Below are 24020 nucleotides of genomic sequence, written 5' to 3' on the forward strand. Positions count from 1 at the left end.
AAACCGTAATTACAGTAAATTAAATGTAACAAGACTTGTGTTGCTGAGATATTTTCCATAACATCCTGTGTTTACGATCGTCAACACATGAGACCTTATGGCACAGGTAGACTGCGCGGGAAAGTTTATTAACATTCCCCTCTTGTCTTAGCGCGTCATTTCCGGTTGTTAATGTTTCTGTGTTGTTGGTAGCATACTTCGGCAGCTCCAGCTTGACCCAGTTAATGTTGTTATATTCTTGATCACATCGGCTAATTACCTGTCATCTATCTAAACCTATACTTGTACTTCCTAAGCACTTACAACTCTCTCCTTATCCTCCTCTTAGCGACGCTCGCTAAATCCTCAATTCTTTACGCTCTGTTCGGCTCTGCTAACGTTAGCTGCTGCAGCTCGGCAGCTAGCGATGGCATCTCCCTCTTCTGCTCTCTCCTGCTCGGTGTGTTTCATGTTTAGCTATTGCTCGGCCTCCTTTAGTGATAATGGTACGTGTATTAAATGTAGTTTATACGCAGGGTTGGAGGCGAGTTTTAGAGGGATAGATGAGCGGCTCCGCACCATGGCTAGTCAGCGGTTAGCAAGTGTAGCTGTTAGCAAGCCCCCTATAGTCGGTGCGGGTCGACCAGTGGTATCTCCTGTTAGCCGTCCCCCGGCGGGACCCGAGCAGCCGGGAGACTGGGTGACTGTCCGAAAGAAGTGTTATCAGAAGCCTACGGTTCACCACCAACCGCTTGCTGTTTCTAACAGATTCTCCCCACTCAGTGACACACCAGCTGAGAAGCCAACTCTGGTTATCGGTAGCTCAATTTTGAGATACGTTCATTTTGAGACACCAGCGACGACAGTCACGTGCATTCCGGGGGCCAGAGCGGGCGACATAGAAGCACATTTGAAACTGCTGGCTAAGGCTAAACGTAAATACAGTAAGATTGTTATTCACGTTGGCGGTAATGACACGCGATTGCGTCAATCGGAGTGTACTAAAGTTAATGTGGAGTCTGTGTGTACATTTGCCAAAACAATGTCGGACTCCGTAGTTTTCTCTGGTCCTCTGCCAAATCTTTTGAATGATGACATGTTTAGCCGCATGTCATCATTCCGTCGCTGGCTCTCACGGTGGTGTCCAGATAATGATGTGGGCTTCGTAGACAATTGGCGGACTTTCTGGGGAAGGCCTGGTCTGATTATGAGTGACGGCATCCATCCTACTTTGGCTGGAGCAGATCTCATATCCAATAATATTACACAGTCTATTAGTGGACCTAATCCATGACAACCCAGAGTTGAGACCAGGACAAAGAGTTGTAGTCTTACACACTTCTCTGTGCTTCTTTCCGGGCAGTCACCCACTCAAATCCCCATAGTGACTGTGTCTGCCCCACGACCACTGAAACTAATCAAGTATATGGTTAACAGAAGAGGAGTTATACATGAAAACCTAATTAAAATAAACACCACCGCTGCAAAAGTGCAACTAAATCAAAAAATTAAATGTGGGCTCTTAAACATCAGATCTTTATCAACGAAAGCTGGATTGGTAAATGATTTAATATCAGATAATAAGATTGATTTATTTTGTCTCACTGAAACCTGGCTGAGACATGAAGAATATGTCAGTCTAAATGAATCTACTCCACCTGGTCATATTAATACTCACATTCCTCGAGGTACTGGCCGAGGAGGTGGAGTTGGGGTCATATTTGACTCAAACCTCTTGATCAATCCTAAGCCTAAACTAAAATATAACTCTTTTGAAAGCCTTGTTCTTACGCTCTCAAACCCAACATGGAAAACAATAAAGCCAGTTTTATTTGTTACCGTGTACCGCCCTCCTGGTCCGTACTCTGAATTTCTATCTGAATTCTCAGAATTTTTATCAAATTTAGTCCTTAAAACAGATAAAGTAATTATTGTAGGTGACTTTAATATTCATGTGGATGTTGATAGTGACAGCCTTAATAATGCATTTATCGCAATATTAGATTCAATTGGGTTCAGTCAAAATGTACATGAACCAACTCACTGTTTAAACCACACTCTGGACCTTGTTCTGGGATATGGTGTTGAAATTGAAAGTTTATTAGTGTGTCCACATAATCCTCTTTTATCAGACCATTTTTTAATAACTTTTGAAGTCCTGTTACTGGACTACAAGCCAGTAGGCAAAATATCCTACGCTCGATGTTTATCTGAAAGTGCTGTGACTAAATTTAAGAAAGTGATTCCATCAGCACTTGATTCAATACCAGGACTCAATATCAATATAACAGAGGACTCCAATGCTAACTTTAGTCCCTCCCAAATTAATCATCTTGTTGATAGCGCTGCAGCCTCACTGCGAATAACACTCGACTCTGTCGCTCCTCTAAAGAAGAAGATCATAAAACAGAAAAAGAAAGCTCCATGGCTTAATTTACAAATCCGCAAACTAAAACAAAAGTCGAGAAATCTTGAAAGTAAATGGCGTCCCACTAAATTGGAAGAATCTCGTTTAGTCTGGTTAGATCATCTTAAAACGTATAAGAAGGCTCTCCGTAATGCCAGAGCAGCTTATTACTCTTCCTTAATAGAAGAAAATAAGAACAACCCCAGGTTTCTTTTCAGCACTGTAGCCAGGCTGACAGAGAGCCACAGCTCTACAGAGCCTTCTATTCCTATATCTCTCAGTAGTGACGACTTTATGAGTTTCTTTAACGATAAAATTATAATTATTAGAGACAAAATTAATCTCCTCCTGACCTCAATTGGTAATGACTTAACTTCAACTGTTGGAATTTTAAAAACATCTGTAACTCCTGAAATATATCTAGACTGTTTTACTCCAATCAACCTTAACCAACTAACTTCAACAATCTCATCGTCTAAACCATCAACCTGTCTTTTAGACCCGATTCCAACTAAACTGTTTAAAGAAGTTTTACCCTTAATTAACACCTCGTTATTAAATATGATCAACCTGTCTCTATTATCTGGCTACGTACCAAAATCCTTTAAAGTAGCTGTAATAAAACCACTTCTTAAAAAGCCTGGTCTTGATCCAGAGGTTTTAGCCAACTATAGGCCGATATCTAACCTTCCCTTTCTCGCTAAAATCCTTGAGAAAGCAGTCGCAAAACAGTTGTGTGACTTTTTACATAATAATAGTTTATTTGAGGTTTTTCAATCTGGATTTAGAGTTCATCATAGCACAGAGACGGCACTGGTGAAAGTTACCAATGACCTTCTATTGGCTTCAGACAAAGGACTCGTCTCTGTTCTTGTCTTGTTAAACTTCAGTGCTGCTTTCGACACTGTTGATCAGGACATTCTACTACAGAGACTGGAACATTGTGTTGGCATAAAAGGAACCGCACTAAGCTGGTTCAAGTCCTATTTATCTGAGCGATTTCAATTTGTACTTGTTAACGATAAATCCTCCATGACAGCCAAAGTCAGTCTTGGAGTTCCGCAGGGTTCTGTACTTGGACCGATTCTATTCACCTTATATATGCTTCCTTTGGGCAATATTATAAGGAACCACTCTATAAACTTTCATTGTTATGCGGATGATACCCAATTATATCTATCAATTAAACCAGATGAAACCAATCAATTGGCTAAACTTCAAGCATGCCTTAAGGACATAAAAACTTGGATGTCTAGCAACTTTTTGATGTTAAACACAGACAAAACTGAAGTTATTATACTTGGCCCTAAATGCCTCCGAAACGCATTTTCTAATGACATAGAAGCTCTGGATGGCATTAACTTGGCCTCCAGCACCACTGTAAGGAATCTTGGCGTCATCTTTGATCAAGATCTGTCGTTTAACTCCCACATAAAACAAATCTCAAGGACTGCCTTCTTTCATCTACGTAACATTGCAAAAATAAGACACATCCTGTCTCAAAATGATGCAGAAAAACTAGTCCATGCATTTGTTACTTCAAGGCTGGATTACTGCAACTCATTGTTATCAGGTTGTCCAAAAAAGTCGGTTAAGACTCTTCAGTTGATCCAAAATGCAGCGGCACGTGTATTGACTAGAACAAGGAAATGGGATCATATTACTCCTGTATTAGCTGCTCTGCACTGGCTCCCGGTAAAATACAGAATAGAATTCAAAATCCTTCTCCTGACTTACAAATCAATTAAAGGTCAGGCTCCAGCATATCTTAAAGATCTCATAGTACCTTATAAACCAACTAGAGCATTACGCTCCCAGACTGCAGGGTTACTTGTGGTTCCTAGAGTCTCTAAGAGTACAATGGGAGCCAGAGCCTTCAGCTATCAAGCTCCTTTCCAGTGGAACCAGCTTCCAGGTTGTGTTCGGGAGGCAGACACACTCTCCACATTTAAGAGTAGGCTAAAGACTTTCCTTTTTGATAAAGCTTATAGTTAGGGCTGGCTCAGGTTTGCCCTGGATCAGCCCCTAGTTATGCTGCTATAGGCTTAGACTGCCGGGGGACACCTCCCTGCTCTCTTCCTTTTCTCCCTCTCTCTTCTTCTCCCTCTCTATCTGTATGCATTTATGTAAATGTATGTTACTAACTCACCATCCGGGGTATCATCCCCGGAGTGTCTGTCTCTCATGTGGCAGGTTGCCACTGATAAAGTTTACGTCAGGATCATGAATCGTGACAGCGCCTGCTGACCTGGTCCTGCTGGACACCGGGAAGCCTTATTGACATTTTCCTGGATTCATCCAAACTTTCTATTTCTTTTTTTTTCCAACACAACATAATTTCTGTCAAATGTTGTATTTGTACTATGTTGTTTATCCTGTACACACGACATCTATTGCACGTCTGTCCGTCCTGGGAGAGGGATCCCTCCTCAGTTGCTCTCCCTGAGGTTTCTTCCATTTTTTCCCCTTTAATTTTGGGGTTTCTTTTAGGAAGTTTTTCCTTGTGCGATGCGAGGGTCTAAGGACAGAGGATGTTGTAACCTGTACAGTCTGTAAAGCACACTGAGACAAATGTATAATTTGTGATATTGGGCTATACAAATAAATTTGATTTGATTTGATTTGATTTGTTTCACACCTTATTGGTATTTGAGAAACAGAGGAGAGGATAGTGTTTTTATTATAATGTGCCAACAACAACAACACAGAGGCAGAAACAACACAAGAGGTTCAGTGGAATCATTAAATATATATGATGACAAATAAAGTTTGTTTTCTCAGTCTGAGAAGTGAGACTCTGTAATGTATGTACAGTGTTGCACAATACCCATGAGACACCTGAACAGTACGTGTGTATGTTATATAGTGTAACTCACTGTAACACCAACTCACTCTGAGACTCTGTAAAGACTGGATATGCCCCTCAATAGTGAGCAGCATGAACACTCCTAATTCATAGATACAGACGGATCAGTAAGCAGAGACCTCATGAAATCTGTTGAATCATGGCTTCAGACGACACATTGCATATCTGCAGACACATGTCCCACACACATGTTGCATACAGTAACTCTGCTGTGGACAGCCTTAATGAATTACAAACAAACACATTGTTCTAATCGCTTTTCTTTTTCATTCAGGACTCTTCAGAAGTGTGGTCAGGTTGCAACAAGCACAACAACAGTTACTTTCCTCTAAATAGAGGAAGCTGAACTGCTCATTCAGCTTTACACTGGCCTGTGGACAGTAAACAGACTTCTTCTGTATATGAATCAGCAATATGCAGAACCAGAGCACGTGCATCAATGTATTAATGTGAAAACAACTTAAGATACAGTTCAGATCTGCTATATTCAAGTTAAACCATGTAAGTCCAAACTGCAAATACACCTGAGGGCACCACAGAGTCTGAAGGAGCCATTAATGGATGTAAAAGCCAATCTAATTTCTATTATGGACTAGTTTAATATTCATTTTCTCCATTATGAACGGTCATCAGCTCAGCACCTGCAGGGCTACAGTGTTGCTCAGTGATCTAATGTGATCTGACAGGTGTGAAGACATGCAGGATGAAAACAACTCTGCTCCACGCTGCACACAGTGATGCACTTGTGCAGGCAAGGAATCTGCATTAAGTCATGTCTGAATATATAAATATAATAACGTACTCAGATGTTCTTCCAACTAACTACAAGACTCACAATAAACTAAGTAATTGTTCATTAAAACACTGAAGTGAAGAATTCAGAGCATTAACAGGCACTGGGTGTTTTACAGTAACACTGTGAGGGAAAGTCTTCCTATCATGTCACAATGTACCTGTGGTGTGAAGTCTTCACAGACTGAGAGATCTCTCTGTCTCTGAGAAGTTTTATTTCTGCTGCAAAGTGTGAGCAGAGCTCAGCTGGTTAGCTTTGAAGTCTGAGGTAAATCTCATTTCAGCTGCCATGTGCAACAACATGAAACCTTTACCTCAGTCTGAAACATTCACGCAGAGGAAGGTACGTTATGTGCACACAGCACAGTGGAAATACTTTCTAATAAGGTTTTTTTTTCGATTCCAAATTGTTCATGAAAAGGTGACATCACATATTACTCATCAAAACCAACTCTGAACCCAAAAATGAAGAGAACTGAGGCTGGTCTGGGTTCAAACTTCCAAGCACACCAGTGTCACGTGTTTTCTGTCACTGTGATATCACTTATGAAGGCGTGGCCAGAAGTGTCAGTCCATAAAGAGCACTGAAGCTGACCTTCTCTGGCCTTTATGTTTCAGTGTTAACTTCTGGGTGACTTCTGACTGTTGTCTTCTGTAAGTTATTTTCTTTTGTTTCAATTATTGCCAATATGATCCACCTACATCAACTTTATTTACTTTCAAAGAACAAAGCAGATCCAGATTAGAAAAGACTGATTCACAAGTGACTTTACAAAACTATGAGTCATGAGTCAGAAAAATAAATGTTGAAATTAAAACAGAAACTGAGTGTAAAACACAAAGACACTTTAACTTCACAAACATGATGTTTGCAGTTCTCAACGTTTCTGAATGTTCAACAATGACGTGTTATTCTGGACACCATAATGCACCACTGCTTTGTGTTAAGCCTCCCCAATGAAGTGGCTAGATGGTAATCAATGGTTTATTTGTGAATCTGCTTCGACAGACACCCATCATTGATCTACTCTCTACAACTCTGAAGAATTCAACAGGACTGAAATTATAATTGTTCATCTCTGAAATTATTGGATTTCTTGCCAGAGTATATTTTTGTCCACTTTGCACCATCAATGAATTCCTTCACAGCAGAAACACTCACACATACGTTGAGACACACACACACACACTCATTGTATCTCCAGAGAGATCGCTGCATTTTCTCTCACTCTGCTGATGTGAAGAACGGTCTGCATAAATGATCTCTGACCCTCTCTGTGTAAAATAAAACACAAACACTGATCCAATTTATGTCTGCTTAGTTGACATGTGAGACCAGCAGCAGCCTCCTTCACACTGCATCACATCTGAGATCAGTGCAACGCAATTAGATTTCATGGTTCTCACGGTTACCGACACAGACATATAGAGTGTTGTTTGTCCGCTATTGTCCAGCTGTGTGTGTGTGGGTGTGTAAATAAGAATATGTATTCCTGTCCCCTGCTGCTTCATCTATCCATTCACACACACACACACACACACACACACACACACACACACACACACACACACACACACACACACACACACACACTTTTACCCTTCTTTTGCCAGGAAGGTCCCATTGCGATACAATATCCCTTATTTTGGGGAGTCCTGGTCAAGACAGCAGCATCAGCTGTTTTGCATAAAAACAATGTGTTAGAATGTTTGAAGACATACAATACATAAAAGCAACACAAGAAACATACTAAAAGAAGAGACATACAGGCCATACCAGCGATATCATAACACATTCCACCTGAGTCAAGGATTATGTTAAACAGCAACACGTTTCCTTTAGGGCAGTTTGTAAAAGACCTTTAAAAGTATTCAAATAAGGGAGTACTTCTAAGGTAATGCATTGTGCCAATCATTCCATGACCAGGGTGCCTAGAAAGAGAAAGCCGTTTTAGAAAACTCTGAGCGGACCCTGGGGACATAAAATAATTCGATTAGTAGATCTAGTGCTGCAGTTGCTGGTAGGAGAGGATAAAAGGATGGAGATTTTTCCTTTGATACAAACAGAACCATCCAAAAGATTCATATATCATGCAATGGTGAATGTGTTTGATACAAAATGTGTTGCAGGGTGAAATGCAGAATCCTTTTCTTTAAAGTAAGGAGGAATCACCGTAGTCTAATACATATACATAAGGAATACATTTATAATGCAGACAAAGCTTTTTCAATATATTATCAATATGCACATTAATAGTCAACTTTTCAACAAGCCACATGCCTCTGTGTTTGTAGGAAGTGACTGTATACATGTGTCTTCTGATGTTAAGTTAGCGGGATCAGCTTCCTGAGAGCGAGAGCGAGTGAAGGTCATGTATTTGATATTTTTTAAATTTAGGACCAGTTTTCATTTTAATAATTTAAGCTGCAATGATTGAATAGCTGCAAGAGCTCTATGGCTTGGCGTTTTTCTATCTAGAGGAAGCCAACGTTTTGGAGGCCGTGTTAAAGAAACCAAAAGAGTGATGTGAGTACAAACAAGCAGCAGGAAGGAGGTTAGAAATATCCAGCCATAGAAATCAAGAGATCACTTCTGTTTCTTTGAAATTTGAGGATGAATGGACCTGAGAGAAGGACATAGGATCTACACAGGAAGCCTTAATCCTTAAATCCTCCAATGGAAATAAGCTGACACCAATACACACTTGTTGTATGCCAGAGGTTATGGAAAATATAAATGATCAGGTTCTAGCTGAAGCCCATGAAATCATGAACAACCTCTTTAGTTAATCTGCTTCCTCTAGTCAGCCTCCTTGTGAAAGCCTCCACAGTCGGTTCATTCAACTGTGCTGTGCTCAATCGGCCTTACCTCCAGCCTCACTGATATGGACCTGGCATTTACAGAGAGAAAACAAGTCCTGCCCATTGATTCTGCTGCTCCGTCACTGAGCCTCTTGATGTCTGAGAAAAGAAGAGCAATAGAGAAATCTCTCTCTCGCTCGCTCTTTCTGTCGCTTTCCCTCTTTCTGTTGCTCTCTCTCTCTCTCTCTTATTGTCTCACTCACTCTGTCTGTCGCGCTGTTGCTCTCTCTCTCTCTGAATCTCTGGCTCGCTCTCTTGTTCTATCACCCTTTTTATGCCTCTCTCTCTCGCTTTTTCTCACGCGCTCTCTCTCTCTCTCTCTCTCTTGCTTTTTCTCTCTCACTCTCTCGCTCTCTCTCTCTCTCTTGCTCTCTCTCTCTCTCTCTCTTTCTCTCTCTCTGTCTCTCTCGCTTTTTGTCTCTCTCGCTTTTTGTCTCTCTCGCTTTTTGTCTCTCTCTCTGTCTCTGTCTCTCTCTCTCTCTCTCTGTCTTGCTCTGTCTCTCTTGCTTTTTGTCTCTCTCACTTTTAGTCTCTCTCTCACTCTGTCTCTCTCTCTGTCTCTCTTGCTTTTTGTCTCTCTCGCTTTGTCTCTCTCACTCTGTCTCTCTTGCTTTTTGTCTCTCACTTTTTCCTATCGCTCTGTCTCTCTCTCTCTCTCTCGCTTTTTCTCTTTCTCTCTCTCGCTCTCTCTCGCTTAACCCTACCTTGAATATTATCATTGTAGTTGTCATGACAACATGCAAATGTTTTGATAAAATTACATTTGCAAAGATTAATTGTAATGATATGCAAAGAAGGAACTTTGTTTTAATTATCCATCTCCTGTTTCCTCTTATCCTCAGTAACAAATTGAAGAACTTTAAATGTGCGAAAAACAATTCTTCATATTTAGCAGAGGCAGTTTTAGATCACGTGTTAATTAACATGAATAATGAGTCCCATAAATAAGAAGAATATAGAAATAGTGCAGATATTGTCACCAGTATGCAGATCCGGTCAGATGACTGCTTGTTGTTAGGTCCAATAGTCTGCTAGCTGGAGCCCCACTCACAGACGAGTTTACACAAAGACAAAGAGCAGAGATCCAGAGATCCTCCAGCATGGACAGGGTGTAGACACTGGTGGTGTGGACACTGGTGGTGTAGACACTGGTGGTGTAGACACTGGTGGTGCTGGGGAGGAGAAGGGTGGGAAAGCAAGACATAGACCCTTTTCACTACAGATATTTTGACTTTTCAAAGCAGGAAATGCTCCAGTGTAAATAATAACACAATAAATGGCTCCATGCCATAAGTATCAAATAAGCCAATACCAGAGCTTACTGGCTCACCTACATGGAATGCAGCCATCTTTAATGTTATGTGCTTTTCCTGCTTTGACAAGTCAAAATGTCTGCAGTGTAGACGTAAGACTTTCTTCCTATAAACTTGCACAGAGCTTTGTTTCTAAAGGAACATCTACTCCACATGCAGTGGGGTTGTATGCATGAGAGTCATTGAACTAACTTTGACTGAAGCAGTGGTGTCAGAGCATTTAGAGGGAACTCTGTACTTTGTTTTTGCATTACTATGTGAAAAAAGAAACCTGGAGTAAAGAAGTGTCAGAAACAATCTTTTCTAGAAACAGAAAAGTGATGCCACACTTAACGGAAGTAAGTGAAGCTTTGCATTATTCCAACTACAGTCCTGTAAACTACAGAACTAGTTAAACTGTGGCAGAGAATGAGGAAGAGAGAATGAATGAGAAATATTGTTACCAGATGTTAGATGTCATTTTAAGTATTTCAGGGAATCAATTGTAGACCAAATCTCAACTTTCCCCAGAGAGACCTCTGAAGAGATTAATCGTTTGTTTGAGTACAACAAGGAAGTATAAAATACATATGTGCATGAAGAAAACTGCATAACGTTCCTGTTTTGGTGCAGCTCTGCACATCAACACCTTTTTAAAACTTCTACTTTTAGGTATGGTCATTAGGTTTTGAACAGCATCAAATGTATTCATGGTGTTCTGCTGTGAATCAAAGAAGCATCTGTCAGCTCCTCAACAACATCTGGAGGCACATCTGGAGGAGAAAACAGCTACGAGCAGTGATGTTAGTTCTGGATCAGAGTCCTGGACATGAACCTGATTCAAAACCATCAGAACACATTAGTCTGTCTGAAGGGTATTACACATGTTGCTACAATATTATAGTGTACATGTGTCTGTTTGTATCAGCTGAATATATACAGTGTTCACTGTTTACCTTCAGGACATCTTGTGTTCATGGCTTTGCCGATGATTGTTAGATGATTGTCAGTTTGAAAGAAAAGTGGAAGAACAGATGCCAAGAAGTGTCCACTCTTACATCTGTAGGTGTAAGGGATTTGAAAGAGGAATAAGAGTGTACACAAGTTGTTTGGAGATCTGCAGATATGAAACACTGTATATCCTTCACAAACTTCATGTTTCCTTGATGAAAGTATTTCTTCATTACAGACAGACGGATCAATCGTGGTGTTTTCTGTGTGTCTTTCTTCCTGTTGGTCCTTCCTAACTTCTCAAAGCTGCTCCCTTCCTGCTACATGTTTGCATTAAGCTGAAATGAAAAGGATCAGTGAATGCTTTAACTCGCACAGAAAGAGAAAGGAACAAGTGTTTTCTGTCTTTCTTTCTCAACCTCTCAACTCAGCACAATAAATTGCTTAGCTGATGCACTCTGGGAAATTGGTTATGTGTTATGTGTCTGTGACGAGCTATAGGCTCTGTCCCGATCACTTCCTTTACTACCTTTACTAGAAACAGTCAGTGAGTATGCATAGGGAAAGTGAGAAAGACAGAGAGAGACACTGGAAGAGAGAAAAGACCTGAACTTTTTCTGCCTGAAGGTAAAAGCTTCTTTCTGATTCCTGATTATACAGTGTTACATTTCTGTAACAAATCCTCACCTCAGCCACAGACAATTTACATTTAAATAGGAATACTGGGCTGTGAAGATAACATTTCTGAGCCTGGGGATAATGTATTAGTGTAAGTCTGTCATCATATCTGCCTTACTTATGAATCAATACATACAACTTATTAAACAAACTTGTGAGTGAAACAACGTAAACATATAAGCTGTGATATGGATTCACTTTAACAAGCAGCAGAGATTTTTAATGTTTGGCTCAATCAGTTTACAGTTCATCCGCCTCACAGTTGGTCTATGTCATCGTATACATTCTGGACGCAGTTGGTACATTTCCATGTTGGTGTAAAAACTGGGGGAGTTTTCTGGGTGTAGATGATGCAAATTATGTGACTGCTGCAAATATTGGGGATTAATTCTGCATATCATCGTATACTAATCCACTGTTGTCCCTCACACTCCCACTCACAATACAAACATTTATTTGACATGCACCGTGGTATACAGAATAACATGGAGACACAGAACACTATAAATAAACAGACATGCTGATTGCTGAAATGTGTTTCAACTACAAATGTCAAGATCCTTCTGGCAGATCTGTATTAAATGGCAGTTGCATATTTCACAGCTGTCATACATTCCATTAAAACAGGAAGTGACCGTGTAAATTCATTTAGTGGCAGTGATTCCTGACAAATCAGGGTAAGGCTTCATTTCCATAACTGAAACCCAGAGCAGTGAAAATCCATCTTTCTGTCTGAATGGAAGGTGCCACCTTCTCTGTTCACTTCACTAATCATCAGCATGCAGTAAGGAGTGACACATCACTTCTAAAGGCCCATATTATAAATAATATATACATTATTATAAAGCAGGTCTTATTGTGATATATAAATACTGTGAAAGTATAGAAACACTCAATCTATGGAGAAAACAAACAAACAATGTGTCCCAGTTTATTTCAGGTTGAAGTTTGTGTGTATATGTGTTGAATTGAAATTAATTTGCAGTTTTTGTTTGTTTCCTCAGATTAATGAGGAGAAACGTTTTACAATCTCTGTTGATATTCTGTATATGGAAATGTTGTGAGACAGTTTCTGTGCTGTGCTGAACAGCATGTCGGAGATCGTGTCACAAATGTTTGTTTACTGCACTGAAAAGACTTCAGCTTGTAATACTGATTTATTTACAGATTTATTTTAATTTATTTATTTCACAGCTGAAATCCTGCCTCTTGATAGATTGGGCTCGGCCCAAAACTGCTGCCGTGCTTCGGGCTCGGGGGGGTTCCATAGAAACTGTGCCGGTTCAGGGATCATAGCTCAAACATTAAGTACAATTCAAAGCAGTTCTTAAATGGAAACAAATGTTTATATTTTTCAAAACATTGCTTTAATAAGAATCCTACAGCAAAGAGAAAAAGTGTTTTGTGGGGACACAGCGTTACCCTGAAGCATTTTAATACTTGATAGCAGTAAAGCTGCAGCCTTTCCCCGACAGTCCCACTTTTTGATGATTCAACAAACTGCACATCAGTATGTGATGTAATGCATAATGCATTCTGCAGCTGGTATTACCATTACTACTACTATATTTCTCTCTCTCGCCTCTTACTCTGTAATCGTTTCATGACTCATATTGAAGATTCACTGCCCTCCAGAATAACCTTTGACCTTATAAACTACTAGTGGAGTTAAAGCATCTTCCACAAACAGCTGAGCTCTTATTTATCCTCAACAGTCCAGCCTCACTTCATTTCCTGAGGTGCTGTGCTGTAGGACTCTTCAGACTAACTACAGATCTACTGTGGATCTGATCCGTCTGCTAAATGAAGCTGCTTATTTAAACACCCTGTACAGTTCAGCAGCGCTGAGGAGAGGAAGTGAGCAGTCATTGCTCCTGTGTTAAAGTAAACAGGAGCTTTGTTTGTCCTTCCTCTCTGCGGTCAGCGAGGTTGTGAAGAATACTCATTGTTGACAATTGAATCATACTGTAGTGCTGAGAACATAAACTACAACACCCACTCTCTCATCATGTGCATGTAATATGTGGAAAGGCTCTGCTGCTGTTATGATAAAGGGTCATGCTGGCTGTTTGCTCACAGTGTCAGGAGAGGTTTTGGGGGGGGGGGATGTGATGGACAAAGACGTTAAGGACAGCTGGTGCAGTGTGGACTCACCTGTGGCTCACTCTCTTCTGGCTCTGCAGCTGCTTCTGCCGTCCACTGTGAGACAGCTGTTTAGTCACAGCTGTCTCACAGTGAAGGTGATGACAAGCCTCGTTCACGCTGAGCTGCCTGGTGGGGAGAGTGCCGGCCGTGGTGCTGCCATGGCTTCATGAGCTGAGCAACAGGATTCTGTCATCCAGAGAACTTGTATCACAAAACATCAACATGTTTACAGGAGGTTAATCATTTTATTAGCTAGCCAACACTGACTTAACTGTCAGCTGTTGACCACAATGGGTCAAAACGATAGATAGATCGATCCAACACATCTTCCCCCACTCAGAAACACAAATGGGAACAAAACTTGTTTTATAATCATGTCTGTAGGAACACATTGATCTCTGAATCAGTACATCGAACAATGTTCCTTTTCATACATACGTGCAGGTCTCTGAGTAAGTACAGATGTTCCCTCTTCAGCCATTCATCCAACAATTCTGGCCAAAAACACTGTTTCAGTGGCTTCACTCTGAATCATGTCATGCTGCATTTCTGTTTGGAAACAAACATCAAGAGAAAAGTGGTAACAACACAAAGAACAGCAGATACTCAGGGTGTGTTTGAATGCTAGAAACTGGGCGTAAGAAGAAAGTGTGATCCACTCAGATAACAGCTACACAGCCACTCCACTCATCAACAGATGGAAGGGAAATGTGCATGTGGAGATAAACGAGCATTTGATCAAGTTCAACAATGTCCCTCCAAACGTGTTTATTGTCAGTATTTAGTTGGGATTGAGTCTGTGAAACAATGACATCATCTATACCAGACACTACATCAAATCACATCATCAGCAAGAAAAGAGTGTCAGAGATTTTACAAAACTTATAACAAGAACATTTCTACATACTGCAGCGAAACACTTTACCCATATCCCATTAGGATCTGCACAGTCCTTGAAATGTTGACAGTTTCTTTAGAATTCTCTCAAAGATTGTATTGTTCATTAAACTTTCTCTCAGAGGATCTGAGAGGTGTGAGGACTTGCAGTGTGCCACACTAAAACTTACTCGCATCAAAGACGAACAGCCTCAGCATGTTCAGTCCAGAGCCAGATACAAGAGCAACATTTCCCTTTTCAGATACTCATCAGGTTCCACACAATGTTAGTCACAGAAAATCTGTTCTTACTCCAACCTTCTGAAAGCAGCTGAATCGACCTTCATCACTCAGAGAAGAAAGGAAGAAGGGTAGGAGGAAGAAAACAACTGAATGAATTGAACAACAACAAAAAGCAGTAAAATTGATTTTTACAGTATTTTTGCTGAACAAAAGCTTCTGAGGAGAAGATGCTCTACGTGCACAAAGAGAGAGAACATCGGGAGAAGACAGGATGGTAGATGGAGGAAGGTCAAGGGAGATGAAAGTCAGGAAGGCAGAAAGGAAATAAATAAAGGAATGTTGAGAGATAGAATCTAAAATGTTGTTCATGAAAGCCATAACAGGGAACAAACATTTCCAATTAAATTCTGCCACAAAACCAATTCTGCATAAGAGCTGTTCAAATCAAAGTGCAGTTAGCCTTTTCATTTCATAGAGTGAATTCAAATAGTGCGTGTGTAATGAGTAGTAATACAGCTAAATAATGGAGAAACCTCCAGGTCTGGTATTATTAAACTTGTGATTAGACTGATAAGTTGATTCTCTCCAGCTGTTTGATAGAAGGGGAATATTTCATGACTCATACGGTCTGTGCCATAGTTGTTGGCTCAGAGACGTTATGGGTTTCATATTCAACATCATGTTAAGGAATATTGAACGAATTGATCATCTCCTCTAATACTTTTTTTTTTCAACAAACCCTCCATCTAAATAATTGTGCCAACTGAATTATTATATATTAGGGTGTGTTGCACCAGTTCTCAGATCTCTTTATAAGCTTCTATACGACTTTAAATTGACTCCAAGGTTCTGCTCCTTGTTAATAAAGCACTAAATACTCTCACTCCACAACACCTCTCAGAACCGCTCAGTGCTTATGAGTCAACCATGTTTCTCAGGTCATCTCACACAGGCCTGTTTCAAGGAATAAAGTGAAGTCAGGGGAAGCTTGTGTTACGTTTAATGCTGCAGTCTCTGGATCAGCTTCAGATGACCTCAGATGCAGCAGTGTGGACCTCATTTAATAGAAAGCTTAACATTATGCTTTTCTCTTTTCTTTAGAGCAGCTTCTTCACTGACTGTTTGATAAAAGTTATAAATGTGTGTGTGTTAGTTCTGTTGGATTGCTTGATATTTAATGTAGGACTTGATGTAATCCATTTTCTTTTCTGCTGTTCTCATACAAACAAGTTTGTCTAGTGTATGAAATGAGATATGAACTGAAACAACGTGGTCCCTATATATTCCTCTACACTCTCTTCCCCCTCTCTATCTTGCAAGGGTGTTCTAGTCCAAACAGCAATGTTAAGCAGCACAATCATCACAAAGTGACTGCACAGCAGAGAAGCGTAGGCCACGCTGGACTTGTTCATGCATTGAGGCATTATTTCCACCTCCCTGCTGTGAGCGCCACAGTGCTGCTGGCCACCTGGTGTGCTTCTCTGAATGTCAGCTCTCTCCCTGGTGTGGGATTTGGTGCCAGTTTGGTGGGCTGTCCAGTCTGTATTCAATTAATGTTGATAAGGTTGCTGGTGTGTACCACTGTCTGTATGTGATGAATTTAGAAGCCTCGCAAACCTGCCGTACCACGTGACTAATTCAGGAACTGGTTTGCGGGTTTGACATGCAATTCGAAATATAAGCGGGAGCGAACCGCAATTGAACCCCCTCATAATCAAGACTTTATTTAATAAATTTGTGGGTTGTTGTCGTAGTATGCGTTGTTGGTATTGCGTTTATATTGGGTCATTATGGAGCCAGCTAGCGAAAAAACAGCTTCCCTGTGAGCAAGTAAATAAACCAAATTTAAATCTGTTGAAACAATAATGTACATCCCATATAGTAAAGACCAGCCCTGGTGGCGCAGCTCGTAGAGCAGGTGACCCCCTTTCAAAGGCTTACCGGAGCGGCCTGGGGTTCGAAACCGACCAGTGACCATTTGTTGCATGTCATTCTCCTTCATCCAATTTTAAACTATATTAATATTAGAGGCATAAAAAAACTCCACATTTTTTCCCCCAGCACTTTCTTCTCAATAACACGTACACACAATCATCAAACTTTCTTTTTTTAAATAGAACATGATATTCAGTCTTAGATGTGTGCGTCAAAGAATTTTCAAGGCAAACTTTAAATCCACTGCAACCTTGCACTTCGCCAAAAGCTTCGAGTAATGAACCCATTTTTGAAACAATTGGCTGAAGTGGTTCAGTGCTTCACAAAAGCTTAATTTGCCCATCACTACTTCACACACCTAAGCCATGTCATTATAATCACTCTGCCGGTTTTACATTTATTGTCCACTTGATGGTGCAGTAGAGCAAATGAAGCACCATGAAGCTTCGGCCCATGAGTGAACCAATTGGATGGAAAGCTTCAATGCTTCATGAAGCTTCATCTCGCCATCACTACTGGTGATGAAATCATAGCTGCCATTAGCAGCTTCCATGATTTAACAAAACAATGAGAGTCTAAACAATTAAAGAAGTAAGAAATAAACGTACCTTCACATCATATATTTGAATGATACAGAGTGAGTCACCAAGCTCCCCAGGCAGTGTCACTTTCCTGTCAGTATCTATACAACATTCCTGTCCTGCTGAAGGCCTTTAAATGTCCTTTCACCGTCTCATAGTTTAATAGTTTAGTTATCTCAGCAGGGAAAGCACAGGTGTAACTAATTAAGTTAACGATGGCTCAGCTCCACTGAGTGTCAGTGAGCACTACAGCAGAGCCCAGGACTCATCGTTAGTCATGTTATTAATTACACCTGTGCTCTTCCTGCTCTGATGGTAATAACTGTTGGTATTGAAGCAGCTCTTGCAGCAGGATTGGTTAAACTGATGTGTGCTGTATGACAGAAGTCACTGCTACAGAGAAACTAATGAATGACTGTACCACACTATAGTTTCAATCTGAAACTAATTTATATGATACAATAATTGAAACAATGATATATATTTAGATGAACATGTTTATGAACTGTATGGAGTAAATATTGTTTAATATTGTATTATGTATTTCTGCTTCTAAAGGTTATCTCATCAGTTTTCTCTCTATGGAACAGATGTGTTGTGCATCAACCTTTCCACAGACTTTATAGGAGTATTGTGAATTTTAAAACTCATACATGACAGCAGACTGTGGGGAACTGAGTCCTTTAAAGTGGGATTTCTGGGTGAGTTCAGCCATTCACTACTACAGAGAGAGAGAGAGAGAGAGAGAGATTCCTTTCCTTTGTTGTACCATATGAACAACTGAGGAGAATCCTAATGGGAAGAAAGAAAAGGTATTTCTGAATCTTAGTTTCATCAGATTCTCTCTAAAAGATTTAGAGTGGGCCTTTGAAAAAAGGTAGAAGAAAGCTGAAAGGTTCAAAGTGTAAGATATGCCATCATTTAAACTGAAAACATTAAAACGATTCACTAACATTATCAACAGAATGTGAACAGTGTTGACATTGTGTTAAAGACTTCTATGTGTTGTGTTGCAGAGCTATCGACTGATATTATCAGTCTAACTGACTAGTTCCGCTCCGTCCAGTCTTGTAATACCACGTGTTCCTCTAGAGGCGATAGTGAGTCACTGTAGTAAGTCTGCCCTCAGTACAGAGAGAAGAAGCATAGCTACCTGAACATGGATGTATTGTTCCTGACTGTTTCACCGAGGCAGTCTTGGAAACGGTGTAGCTTCAGTTAGCAGTTAGCTTGAGGACTGGGGAACTGCAAACTCCCTGTTGCTGCTGTTACAAAGGTCCACCAGCCCGCTGTGACAGCAGGCGCTGGGACTTGTTCTGGCTGAGCTCGAATCTCTTTCGCCACTGACTCAGGCTCCGTGTGACGGAGGTGACTGCCGAGTGCCGGCTCTGCTGACCTCTCTCCTCCGGCGGCAGCTGCTCTCCTGGCAACTGGAAGATGAGATGAATACGTCGGTCGTTTTCTACTTTCTGACACTTTGGATTTTGTCCAATAAACAAACTAACGTGACATTACACAGACTACAGCCCCCTGTTAAGATTAGTGCTCCAGTAAACACAGAGGGATCAGCCCCACATGAAGATTATAAGACAGCAGTGTTTTAGCAGTTTGGTCCAATTTTGCTATTCTTGCCCACTGACAGGCATTACACAGTATTAAAAGCAATATACAATATTACTAATAAATTAGAATACAACATATACACCAAACTACTACAACTAAAATATGAACGTTACAGATTGTATGGACCCAGTTTAGAGGTGAAATACTGCCCCCTGTTTCTTTGGAGCAGGATGGTTTGGAATTACACATTGAACCTTCAAATAAAAATTAAATAGGGTTTAAAGTGGGAGCGTATATAAAGAATGTATTGGATGTTTGAGGAAATACCTGTACCAGTCTTGTTACTGTCAGAGTGTTTACCTTGTGTTGTAGCTGACAGGTGAGGGATTGTGTCATCATACTGCAGGAGCTACGAGACGGTCATATTTTATACAGAAACCCTGAGGCTGAAACACTGGAGCAGCTCGGACTTTGGAGTGAGCTACATGTGTTTGTTCAGTGCCAGTGGCAATGTCACATAGAAGGTACTGTTCTCTTGAGCCTTTTGTAACCACAATGTTCCAGGAACTGTGGAACCAGAGGAACTAAACTGGGTACTCAAACTCTATTTTGAGCATTCCCAGTCGACAACAACTAAATAACTGTGAAGATTAGGCTACTTGACAACAATGACATAATCTGAATCACAATCTTTACAAATTAGAAACACACATATGATGTTTTTATTTACTTTGCGTGACACTGGTGTTTGACATACATGTAATGAATGAGCAAATTAAAAGAAGACTGAAAACTCTGGAGTGCCTGTCTGCACAGTAGATTATCTGCTGAGTGTCTGATTGTTTCATGGTGGTTACTTTCTAAAGCAGAATACATAACCATCTGAGAATAACATTTCAATCCCTTTGTTATCTCTAGTTTGTTCAACCACCGTCACTTAAACTAAAAACATGTGCTGGTCATATCTAATGAGCGGTCATGCTGAGCCGGTGAACATTCAAACCTGAATATGATTATATTTGTAGCTTTCAGCTGTGGCTGCTGCCAGCAGGACTGGTCTGCTGCTCTGAGTGTGAACTTGGTCCTGTATGCTGCGTAATAACATCCTGTACTGCTGGTAGCTCTGTGAGGTCACACTGCACTCCCACAGCACTGTGTGACCCAGCATGCAGGAGGACAGAGCTGCAGGGACTGGTCAGGGTGTAGGAGTACAAAGAGAACAAGTACGTGTCATGTAATGTAATAAACAGAGAAGACAGAGACAATAAGAATCACTGAGTGAAAACCTGAATTATTAGTGTGGGAGTTGGTACTGAAGTGAGTTTGTTGTCTGTGCTGTTAATAATTGATGTTAATGAAAGCCTGCTGTGTCTCCTCTCTGATTATCGGACTATAGTTGTGTTCCTTTAGCCCTTTTCCCATATTATCACTTGTAAAGCAGGAACAACATAGGTGTCACTAACCTCAACCCTCGACTGAAAGGCAGCCATCGTTAATGTTATTAATTACACCTGGTGTTTTCCTGCTATGACCTGTCCCCTCTTTAGAGTTTCCTCCAAATGCAGCTGAACAACTCGGTGCTCTGTAGGTGAATTGGGACACAACAATAACTACTAACAACTAGGACACAACAATATCTTGACCTCAGTATCCCATAATCCACTGTGTGATAGTTTGTCTGATTAATGCTTGTGCTGTTATGTTTAAGTTATATGTGATCTGTTGATGGTAGACATGGAAAAGATTCCCATGTTTGTGACTTGCAAACTTTCACATCATCAGACAGCTGACGTGTGAGAAGAAGTCCTCCTCCTGGTAAACACAGGGATCACTGTAGATGTACTACAAACAAGGAAAAACACCAACATATTTATTTTACATAAGCAGATTTAATGAAGGAACATGAATTATCAGTTGTGTTTTTATGTCTACACGTTAGCTCAGCAGTTTATATAATTTAAACCAGAGCAATTGAAGGAATTGATCAACACTGTATCCCAGCAGATGGTGAGCTAATGACTGTTCATAATGGAAGAAATGGACATTAAGTCATCTGATAATCTGTGTGTGTGTGTGTGTGTGTGTGTGTGTGTGTGTGTGTGCGTGTGTGTGTGTCTGTGTACGTGCGTGTGTGCGTGCGTGTGTGTGATCGATCACACTGAGGTGTTTAAAGTTTAGACTTATTACCTTTTATTAAATCAGAACAGTTCTATGTAAATGTATCGTATGTAGGCCAGCACCCTGCAGTCCTCTGTTTAAATGAAGGCCACATCCTCACATGATTACAACTGTGTGACACTGTGAAGTCAGTGCTTGTTCTCTTGATAAACCAGAGGGATGATGTGAGTGTCCTCACTGTCCTGTCTCCTCATATCCTTCCCTTTCCTCCTATATCTGATCAAAGCTGGACAGCTGTCCTCCGTCCCAGCCTGTCTTCTGTCAGAGCCACAGGGCTGGAGCTGCTCTCTTGTGTCCTGTCATTGGTTGGACCTCAGCTCTCTGTGTCTTCTCCAGCAGACTCCACAGACAGAACAACACACAGCCTGACCTCCATCTTCTGTCCTTTAAACCAGGACAAAGCTTCACATGTCCTTCAGTCAAGTCATTGCCTGCTGCCCTGCTGTCTGCTTTGACTGATTAAGAGAGTTTGAGTTGGATCCATCGCAGCAGTTTGGTGATATTTTACTGAAAACATTCAGAACTTTAATTGATTATTACATTTATTTAATACCTCCAGGTGTGAAGATTGTCATGTGAAAGACACTTTATTCATTTTCCTTCATCTTGAATTAAAATCATCCATCATTTCAATTTCTTTTATTTCAGTTTTCAAGAACAGTGTGTGCAGATGGGATTTTATAGTCTGACGACTTGTTTTAAATGATGCATTCCTGGAAAGCGATGATCATTTCTAGGCTTCCGTTGATCTCACACTCCTCCGTTTATTCTTTTCTTCTACCACCTGCTCCTCTGTTTACTTGTACTCACCTCTTCCTGAGCAGTTTGGCTGATGTTTACTTTTTAATCCCATGAACAGATCATGTGGGAGTTTAGAAAAGTCACAGTTTTAGTCTTTTATTTTTTAGTAGATATCTGTCATTTCAAAAGAAAACAATTCTCTCTGCACACTAACACCTGCACAGTCTGGTGATGTGAAGGAATAATTCATGTTCTACTGTGGCCTTCATATGCAGTCATCAGAAAAATCACAGATATAAGGAATACTAGAAAAAGCTGTTCACAGCTGAGTTTAGTCTTCAGCTCCCACAGCTTCGTTGGCTCAGCTGCAAAACATCAAATTTATATTTTTGCATGAATTATGATGCATTATCATATGTCTATTCCTCTGTGCTGGTGCATATACTTGAGGACATCCTCTCAGTGCTGCCTCACCCAAACCCAAAGTACCTATGTTCATTCTCCAGAAAGTCTCATAGCAGGTCTGAGATCAGCCCATCACATTCTCTTTCAACAGTAATAATAACTTTAGTTCCACTAGCTAGCAACCACCCACTCCATTGACTTTAGAAGTGGGAGAACAGAGGAGAACAGAGGAGGACAAAGAGAGGGGAGAAGAGGAGGAGACGCTCTGTCAGTCAGGGTTTTGTCTTCTATTGACTGTGTTTGAACTGGATTCAGCTCAGACTTAACTGGTTGTGTCATATAAATCACTTGAGAGTCAGCCACAGTGTTTGATGAAGCATGTGGGGAAGTATAGGGATATGGCATATTAACACACTTCTGGGTTTGCCCAGTTGCTCAGTTCTGCTCAACTACTGATACAGTGACTTCATGCTGATGATTGTTATTTTACAGGAAGACTCACTGAGGTCAGGAGTAATTAATGTCAGTAATTGTTGGATAGAGACACCTGCTGTTCCAGAGGCAGCCCTTCTAGGAGCTTCAGTTTCGCTCTGCTAAAGGAAATATGAATAACAACTGAGATTGTATTGACATGTTTGTCGCCAGGACACAATAAGGTTTAATTCATTAAACCTGGCCAGCAGCCAGTGATGCAGCACACAGGGGATAAACTGTTCTGTTAGTCAGCTCTGGTGGTTGCTGAGAGTCTGTGACATTAATGACAAAATATCCGAAGCAATTAGTTCAGTTGAGTGTGAGAACAATTAGTCTGTAATTAGCATGAAGCTAATCTGTGCTGCTGCTTTGACAGGACACAAGGTGATCACCAGCGCCCCCTTTACCTCCTTCTCTGCTGCCATAATGTGGTCAGGACTCTTTAGCTGCTGCACTTAACACTGTATCACATTTACAATAATGCTGTGCTGCACACATGTCCCCCCTCTTTACCTCCATTTTACTGAATGTACACTTTAGATGTAGCTGTATTTCTGATTGTTTTTTAATCAAACATGTGCTTATGTTCAAACCTTTTCCGACTTATTCTTCCAGCCTCCTAATATATGTGGCTGTTTTGAGCTTAACCTGCTACAAACCATGTGTGTTATTTCAACCTATACAGTCTCAGCTTTATTGTTCATTGTTGAAGCCTTGGTAACAGAAGACAAAGGAAGCAAAGAGGACTGCAGACAGAGACCTCATTCAGAGAAAGAGGACACTCATCGCCTCATCTTTCTTTCTTTCTTAATGTTTGCGGACATGTATGCAGAACAATATTGCTCTTGATTGACTGCCAAGTGTGCATTACAATTGTACATCAGTACAACCAAAACAAAGTGAAATACGGCCGTTTATGATGATGCCAGTTTTTGACAGAATGAAATTGTTGCACATCAGAAAACAGAGTCAGACATGGTTGATGTTGATCTGGAGAGAGGACTTGGTCTGATAAGAAATGTGGAAGTGAAGGAGCTAACAAGTCTGCAGAG

The 24020-nt window shown here is 40.6% G+C and overlaps 1 long non-coding RNA gene across 4 annotated transcripts; it reads right to left on the minus strand.

Moving 5' to 3' along the window:
• Window positions 1–9804: 9804 nt before the first annotated feature.
• On the minus strand, window positions 9805–17737 carry LOC115018073 (uncharacterized). Of its 4 annotated transcripts, none has more exons than XR_003833317.1 (4): window positions 17635–17737; window positions 14411–14521; window positions 13982–14173; window positions 9805–10078 (listed from the first exon to the last, which is right to left on the minus strand). It is a non-coding gene; the product is annotated as an uncharacterized LOC115018073 (long non-coding RNA). The 4 variants fall into 4 exon arrangements; XR_003833318.1 differs by lacking the exon at window positions 9805–10078 and adding an exon at window positions 11155–11258; XR_003833319.1 differs by lacking the exon at window positions 9805–10078 and adding an exon at window positions 11378–11487.
• Window positions 17738–24020: the final 6283 nt, after the last annotated feature.

The sequence above is a fragment of the Cottoperca gobio genome, chromosome 13 (genome assembly GCF_900634415.1).
Source record: "Cottoperca gobio chromosome 13, fCotGob3.1, whole genome shotgun sequence".
Classification (NCBI taxonomy): Eukaryota; Metazoa; Chordata; class Actinopteri; order Perciformes; family Bovichtidae; genus Cottoperca; species Cottoperca gobio.